Source organism: Pezoporus wallicus, unplaced genomic scaffold (assembly GCF_028554395.1).
Source record: "Pezoporus wallicus isolate ANWC-B61680 ecotype Strahan unplaced genomic scaffold, APGP_CSIRO_Pwel_v1 contig_13850, whole genome shotgun sequence".
Taxonomy (NCBI): domain Eukaryota; kingdom Metazoa; phylum Chordata; class Aves; order Psittaciformes; family Psittacidae; genus Pezoporus; species Pezoporus wallicus.
In genome coordinates, this window is record NW_026635243.1 from 1390990 (window position 1) to 1398499 (window position 7510).

Consider the following 7510-nt stretch of genomic DNA (forward strand, 5'->3'; position numbering starts at 1 on the left):
GCCCATCACTGCCACCACACCATGACACCTCAGGGGCCTTTCAGACACAGTGCTCACCTTGGCCGCATCCCCAAGGCTGAAGCAGTTGTGGTCCCAGAAAGCAAAATCCCCTCCCTCAGTAGGAGTGGCTTCATCCCCGCATTGAACAAAAGGAAAGAGCCACTTGTCAGCTCTTCAGTCAGTCAATATTTCACTGAACTTTGTTTTCCCTGTTTAGTACAATTAAAATCCCAAGGAGAAGTCTTGTATAAATCAAAGTTCTTTTAAAGTGTACCATGCAGACACGCACATCGGTGCCTCCACACAGCGTGTGCCAGCAAAAAATATGCAACCCCCTTTGGCAACACAAGCAGAAATAAGCAATTTAGGATCTTAAAAGATAAAAGATAATAAAAGTAATTAAGATAATTAACCACCCTGAAGAGAGAAGAATTTACTGCTGTAAATTTTGCACTTAGTTTTAGATGGCAATATCGCAGCTGCCACTCCACTTAATATACAGCACATCAAGGCGTGCTGCCTGTGCCGCGGCGCGAGCTGCCAGGGGCTTGCTGCAGCCTGGCTCCCACCCACACCAGCTCTTGGCAAATCCCTGTCCAAGATCCGAGCTGCTGGGACTGGAGGTCACCCACCCCCTGCCTGGAAACAGAATGGGACAGGGTGACGGCAAGCAGGACCATCGAGGGTGGGACAGGTTGGATGGCATGGGATGGCATCGGATGGGATGGCATGGCATGGCATGGAATGGGATGGAATGGGATGGCATGGCATGGAATGGGATGGGATGGAATGGGATAGCATTGGATGGGATGGCATTGGATGGGATGGCATGGGACAGGGCTGCTCAGCTCTCAGCCAGAGCCTGCTTGCTCCCAACTCATGCTGGAGCATGTTCGTTGTCCGCACAGAACCAGGAACAGACAAGTGCTCCTTTTCTCATCAACCATTTCCCGGGTTTCCAAACAAGTGTGTTGTCTCATGCTGGCTGTCATGCTTCAGACGAACAACCTGTGAGCATCCCAAAGGAACCAAAACGCTCCTCGAGATTCTCTGCTGCCTGCACAGCAAGGCTGCTGCTGTGCTTTAGCGAGCGCACATCATGCTACTGGTATTGCCTTGTTGTTTCCTCTTCTCCCCACCCGTCTGTATCCATCTGTTGTGACCCAGCTCTACTAACAAGCTTTCTGGGATAAGGAGTATTTTTAGCTCCATGTTAAGCAGTCCCCAGCACAGAGGGAGCACTCCACAGCTGGGAGTGTTGGCCAGTGCCAGAATACAAACCCTCCTCCTCCTCCCCTGCCTCTCACCTTCTCGAGCCCCTTCCAGCACAGCTGCCCAGAGGGATGGGGGACCCATCCTGCTGCCTGCGCAGGGACACCACGGGCCAGCACCAGCTCTGTTCTTCTTGGTTTCTGTCTCTTTGCAAGGAATTCTTTCCTCACACAAACACCACCCATCCCATTCTCCTCACTGACACCAACCCTGCTCTGCTTCTCCCCAGGACCAGCCCATCCTTTCTCCGACTCGCTGCACCAAACCTGCCCTGCCCGCTCGGATGTGAGGCAGTGGCTCTATGCACCTTGGTGTTTATCCTGCCCGACTCCAGGACCCCAGTGTGTGCACAGGTCTGACCCACAGCCCTCTGCTCAGCACCGTGGTAGCACAAACCCAGACACATCCTGGCCCTACCACAGAATTCACACCTTTTCCTTGCAGATAAAAAGCCCCGTTTGAGGAGCAGCCCAGTGAACCCCTCCAGCCACAGATCCAGCTTCCTTCTCCCCTTCAAACCAAGCAGGATGTGCAGTCCCCCAGAATCATCATCTCTTCATTCTTTTTTGCACTGCCCTCTCACCCAGTGACAAGCTCACAGCACCTTTGGTATCTCCGGTTTATTGAAACCAGTCTGTCCAGTGAGCATAGACATGGAAAGGGGGAGCGAATCAGGGCTGTGGGGAGAGGTGGGTAAGATCCAGCACGGATTTAGCTCAGTCTCTAATGAAATGCAATTGCTGTGATTGGGCTGTCCATGCTGTCTCTAGCTGGCTACATGTCTGCTGTAATAACTTCCTAATCTCCTGACAGATCTCAACCAAATCTGACAGAAGTGTGGGACAATGACATTCCTCGCTGCTCCATGAGGGAGGGCTCCTGCATGGGGCGCCCAGGGCTGGGCTCACCCATCACCACACAGAGTACAGGCACCAGTGGAGGCTCTTACCAACTGTCCCAGCCGTGGAAGACCTTTGGCAGAGCTCAGTGCCAAATGGTGATGGTCTCACCAGACGGTGAGAGACAAGCTCACAAGAAACAAGGGCCTGTTCCCAAGCCACCGGTGCCTGTGGGGCTGTGGGGAGGGCTGCCGGGGCTGGATGGCCGCACTCAGACACCTCATCCCCCCTGGATTTCTTCTTTCCGTGCAGGGTGAGGTTGGCAACGGGGAACAGCAAAACGGGGCACCTGGGGCTGGATTTCGGTTTGGAACGGGGGGGCTGGACCAAGCCCTGCGGTGGGGGGGGAGGATGCAGAGCCCCTTTTGGTTCCTGTCCCTGCGGTTCTCCACAGTTCCTGCAAGCTGCAAGCAACAACAGGGGAAGATGCATCTCCACTAACAGCACATGGGCCCCTCCGGCTGCTCCGTGGCTTTCCTCTCCTGTGAATTTGAGCATGGTCGGTCTGTGTGCGGTGAGGGGAGATGCGGCAAGAGGGAGCACCCACAGCCCCGAGTCCTGCAAACAGCGGCTGCAGCCCCACGGCCGCCCGTATCCCGCATCCTGCCCGCTCTGCAGCAGCGCGGGTCTCCCGCAGGCAGAACCCGGGGAACCCGACTGCTCACCAGCCCTCCTTGAGCTGCACGGCCCGCGGCAAACGGACAATCAGCTTTATGGGTTTTAATGGCGAACCGCACAGAACAAAGAGAGGCAATCAAGCCGGGCGCTTAGAAGTTCACCGGAAGTCTGATGGATGTGGACTCACCCGGAAAGAGCCACGGGGAGCTTGTGAAGGAGCAAATCCTCGTGAATGTGCCCAAGTTTTTGTGACTGTCTTGTACGGAGGCGGTACCTGGGCTGCTCCGTGCTAAAAGACATGCCTGGCATTTCCAGAAGGGACCTTGCGCTCTCGGGGCTCACCCCGCGAGGCTGCCTCTTCCACCCCCCGTTTCCTCCAGCAGAGGGTAAGGATCCGTCAAGGATTCCTGAAAATGCAAATGCTGCTGCGTTTTGCTAATTGTCTCCTCATCCACCCTGCTCTTGAGAAGCAGAAAGTGTCGAGGTCTATCATCTCTCTTTAAAACACTTTCAGCTTGGAGCTGATGGAGAGGGGTGAATGTCTCTATTGTGCACACAAGCAATTTCTGCAGCTCGGGAGCTTCCTCGTTTCCTTTAAAATACAACCTTCAAGTATTTTCTTCATCACTTTTCAAATCCTTCTGTCTCTGACTATTGTTGAGCACAAGAAGCGCTGAGGAGCCGGGGCCGAGCTTCATTTCTTTACTGACACACTGGGTGAGTGGTGGCAGCACTGCCCATGACAGCTTCAGGCCTGGCACCCAGCTCCGTGCCCTGGCAGACACCCCTGAGAAACACCCCAGGGCACGGACAGCCCTTCCTGAGGGCAGCTCCAGGAACTCCAAGCCCAAGTCCCATGGTCAAAAATGACCTTGTTCTTGAAAATCGCCGACATTGAGGCCCTGTGAACCAAATCAGCGCTTGGCTGTGGCTTGAGCCACTGCAGCACTCGGGTGGTTTTGGAAAAGCATCTTAAGAGCTAAAAGTTTCTATTGGGTTGGGGGTTGATGGGTGCTGGTTGAGCTCAGAACCGCATCCAGAGGGAGAAGGTCATAGGAGCAGCCTGGGTTTTCAGCGGGGAGAAGGAGGAGCACAGGGTGGATGGACATGCTAACTGCACTGGAGGGACATGCTAACTGCACTGGAGGGACATGCTAACTGCACTGGGGGGACATGCTAACTGCACTGGAGGGACATGCTAACTGCACTGGAGGGACATGCTAACTGCACTGGGGGGACATGCTAACTGCACTGGAGGGACATGCTAACTGCACTGGAGGGACATGCTAACTGCACTGGGAAGGCATGCTAACTGCACTGGGAGGACATGCTAACTGCACTGGGAGGACATGCTAACTGCACTGGGGGGACATGCTAACAGCACTGGGGGGACATGATAACTGCACTGGGAGGACATGCTAACTGCACTGCGAGGACATGCTAACAGCACTGGGGGGACATGCTAACTGCACTGGAGGGACATGCTAACAGCACTGGGGGGACATGCTAACTGCACTGGAGGGACATGCTAACTGCACTGGGAGGGCATGCTAACTGCACTGGGGGGACATGCAAACTGCACTGGGGGGACATGCTAACTGCATTGCTGCATGGAGCTGCTGTGCATGGAAGCCCCTTTGCAGAACAGCCATGAAGGGAAGCAGCCCTGGAGCAAGCATCCGCTGCCATTTACTCTTTGGAAATCTTTGTCCAGCAATCTCAGTACCGGAGCTGCTCGCAAGAAACCTGAGGGAGGAGTCAAGCAAGAAAAAAAGCAGCAGAAAATTCCGTTTATTTTATTCCGGAGTGACAAATGTATTTTGAAATGAAATCCAGAAGTGTTGCCAATGAGCCTTTGTTTGCTCTCGCACAAAAGTCCCCCGGCCAGGCGCTGAGGAGCGGCGGGAGGAGGAGGAGGAGGATGGGGAGGAGAGGGAGGAGGAGGAGGAGGATGGGGAGGAGGAGGAGGGCAGCACTGCTGAGGCCCTTCTCAACTGCATTCCAAGGGGCTTTCTGAAAAGAATGAAGTGTTGAGCGTTTGCCAAATAAAGGAGGGGGGCAAAGGTTGCTATTTATCCCAGAAAAGTAGCCAACATTATGTCTATTGATGGGAAGGAACCTGAAGAATTGTGGGAAGGAAGAAAGTTACTTCAGCTGCCAATCAAGGGCCCGAATTTCCATGGGCTGCCAATCATAATTAAAAGGAATGTGGCAGTTCAGGAAGGTCGCGGCAGCAAGGATCTCCCTGAATAAACACCGGGTCCCAGCTGAAAACCACTCCAAAGGCTCCGAGTGATAAAACCACCGGCATCTACACGGGTAACTGCTGTTGTGGGTCTCCTGGAGACACTGCTTTTTCCCCGTGATGCCCTGGACCTGAGCTGTTTAGTCACACTTGTAGGGCACAGACCTGGGGTGTAGGTGCGCTCCTGGGGCTGCCCTGGGCAGGGAGGGTTATGCTTGATTCTGGTACCCACTGCCCCATCGGCATTCCCATGGGAACGGGGCTGGAGGCACTGCTGAGGTACCCGGTGAGGGCAGATGTGGCACAATACCAGACTGCAGGGACCTGACAGCAGCCCTTCGTACAGGAGATGCTTCCCACCTTGCCAATCAGGAAGCCACTAATCTGGAATGTGATGGGAGAAGTACCAGCAGTAGGCAGTGAAGCTTCCACCCCCAAAAGGGTTTAAAATAAGACACTGGGAGCATGACACCAGCTGCCAAAGCTGCAGCCTCCCTCTCCCCCCCCAGCAGAGCAGCCCAGGAATGCGGCCAGGAATGCAGCCGGGGCTGGGATGCAGCAGCCCGCAGCCGCACACCAGCTTCCCAGGAGCGGTTCCCTCCCGACCACAGCCTGGTAAGGAGAAAATTGTTTCTGGGCAGGGACCCAGCGAAGGGCCCCGAGGCTGACGTGAGCTGTAAGGGAGGCACAGACGCAGGACCCCCTGCCAGCAGCAATTCCACCCTCACCAGGCGAATTCTCTTACACATCCAGGGTTTGTTTCAGCACCAACCAGACTCTTCTCTTACCTCAGGATGCTGCGGGATGACAAAGAAAATCTCCTCAACTCCAATCAGTTTTGTTCTGCTCTGCTCTAACACACCCGAGAGCCAAGCCTTGCGATGGGAGCTGCTGCTGTTTAAATACTGCTTCCAGTGTGCAGGCACCCAGCTCCAGTGAATGCACATCTAAACAGGACACCAAATACCAACAGAGGATAAAAAGGCGGTGTGTAAGCTGTGAGTTAGGCACTAGCACGACACGGCAGTGCTTGTCTAACACAGCTGACAGTAATTCCCTGCGCTTGCAGACATAATGGACAGGCAGCTCCTGCATCAACACTGACAGCCCCGGCAGAGGGGAAAGCTCCTTCCCGTGTTTCTCCTGGGGGCTCTTCCAGCCTCCACATCCCCTGAGGGGGGATTCGGTGCTGGCCATGACTCTTGCTGCTGCGGTGAGCGGGGTTTGGAGAGCAGAGCACTGGGTCCGGCTCGCACCAGGGAGCTGCATGTCCAGGGCGGCCACAGGCACTTGGCATGTGCTGGTAATGCAATGTGATGTCCAGCCCCATGCTCCCCTTCAGACCCGCACAGAGGCAGGGTAATGCACTCGCTGCCTTCAGAGAGGGTTTGCTCTAAATGTATTTAAAACCTAGAGGTTTAACTGCCTCTGCGGGGATGGGGCTTCAGAGGCAGAACCGAAACTCAACAGGAACAGTGCTGGAACTGTGAGCTTGATTGAAAAACTGCTCTGTGCCGTCATTTCCTCTGCAGGCAGAGCCCCTCAAACAGCCTGGGACCGGCACGGTAGTGCTGAAAACAAACTGGAGCAAACAAAAGGCATTTTGTGCCCACTCTTGTCTTCAGCCGTGCAGCCTCACGTGTGGAGGCACCTGGCAGGAGCCTTACCCGAGCAAAGGACTTCAGGAGCATTTACTGCACTGCAGAAACATCCAGCAAAAGCCCTAGAACTCAGTGCCCCCCCATGACCTGTCAGCATGGGAAAGGCCTCTGGTTGCTGCAGCAGAGCTGGGGGCATCTCTGGTGAGGGGTAAGGGCTCGCTGGGCAGGAGGCTGCGGGTGTCAGGAGCAGTGTCAGATCCACCTCCTCTGCCCTCGAGGGGTCCCAGTCGATAGACGCTTCCTTGGCATGTTTGCAGGTGAAGGGAGTGGATGGGCATCTCCAGAGGACGAAGCAAGCGACACCCCCCAGGCTCCCCAGCACCCAGGCACAGCGCCGTGCCCTCACCTTGTGGGGATGCTCCCATAGGAGAGGGTCTGGCAGGACCCTGCCCAGCGCTGTCCCTGGGCTGGGGGTGCACAAGGGGCTGGTGGCATCTCCCAGGGTCGGCAGCACCGGCACCCGAGCACATCCCCCGGAGCCCGGGTGCTGCCCGGCGCAGGGCTCATCCGTCATGCCCTTGATGTTTAATTAGGAGGAAAGTCCGCTCCGTCTCCCCGCTCGGCTCGCACCTCGCCGGGGCCGGGGAAGATAAGCTCTATGACACGCACATGATAGAGTACAAATAGTGTCTGTCGCATGATGTATAGAGCCATCTGCACGGCGCGCTCGGCTCACGCTCTGCTCCCTCCCATTCACTCCCCTTTCTCTTTCCCTTTTTACGTTCATTTACTCTGCGGTCAGGTGCCGAGCGTGTGTCTGGAGATGTCTCATTTGTCTGGGTGTCAGCACCATTGAATGCACAGGGGAGTGCTGG

At 55.5% G+C, this 7510-nt stretch overlaps 1 long non-coding RNA gene across 1 annotated transcript; it reads left to right on the forward strand.

Annotated features, from left to right (window-relative positions):
* The first annotated feature begins 4950 nt into the window (after nucleotides 1-4950).
* On the forward strand, nucleotides 4951-6239 carry LOC130600751 (uncharacterized). Its single transcript, XR_008972523.1, has 3 exons — nucleotides 4951-5108; nucleotides 5381-5649; nucleotides 6104-6239. It is a non-coding gene; the product is annotated as an uncharacterized LOC130600751 (long non-coding RNA).
* The last annotated feature ends 1271 nt before the right edge of the window (nucleotides 6240-7510 follow it).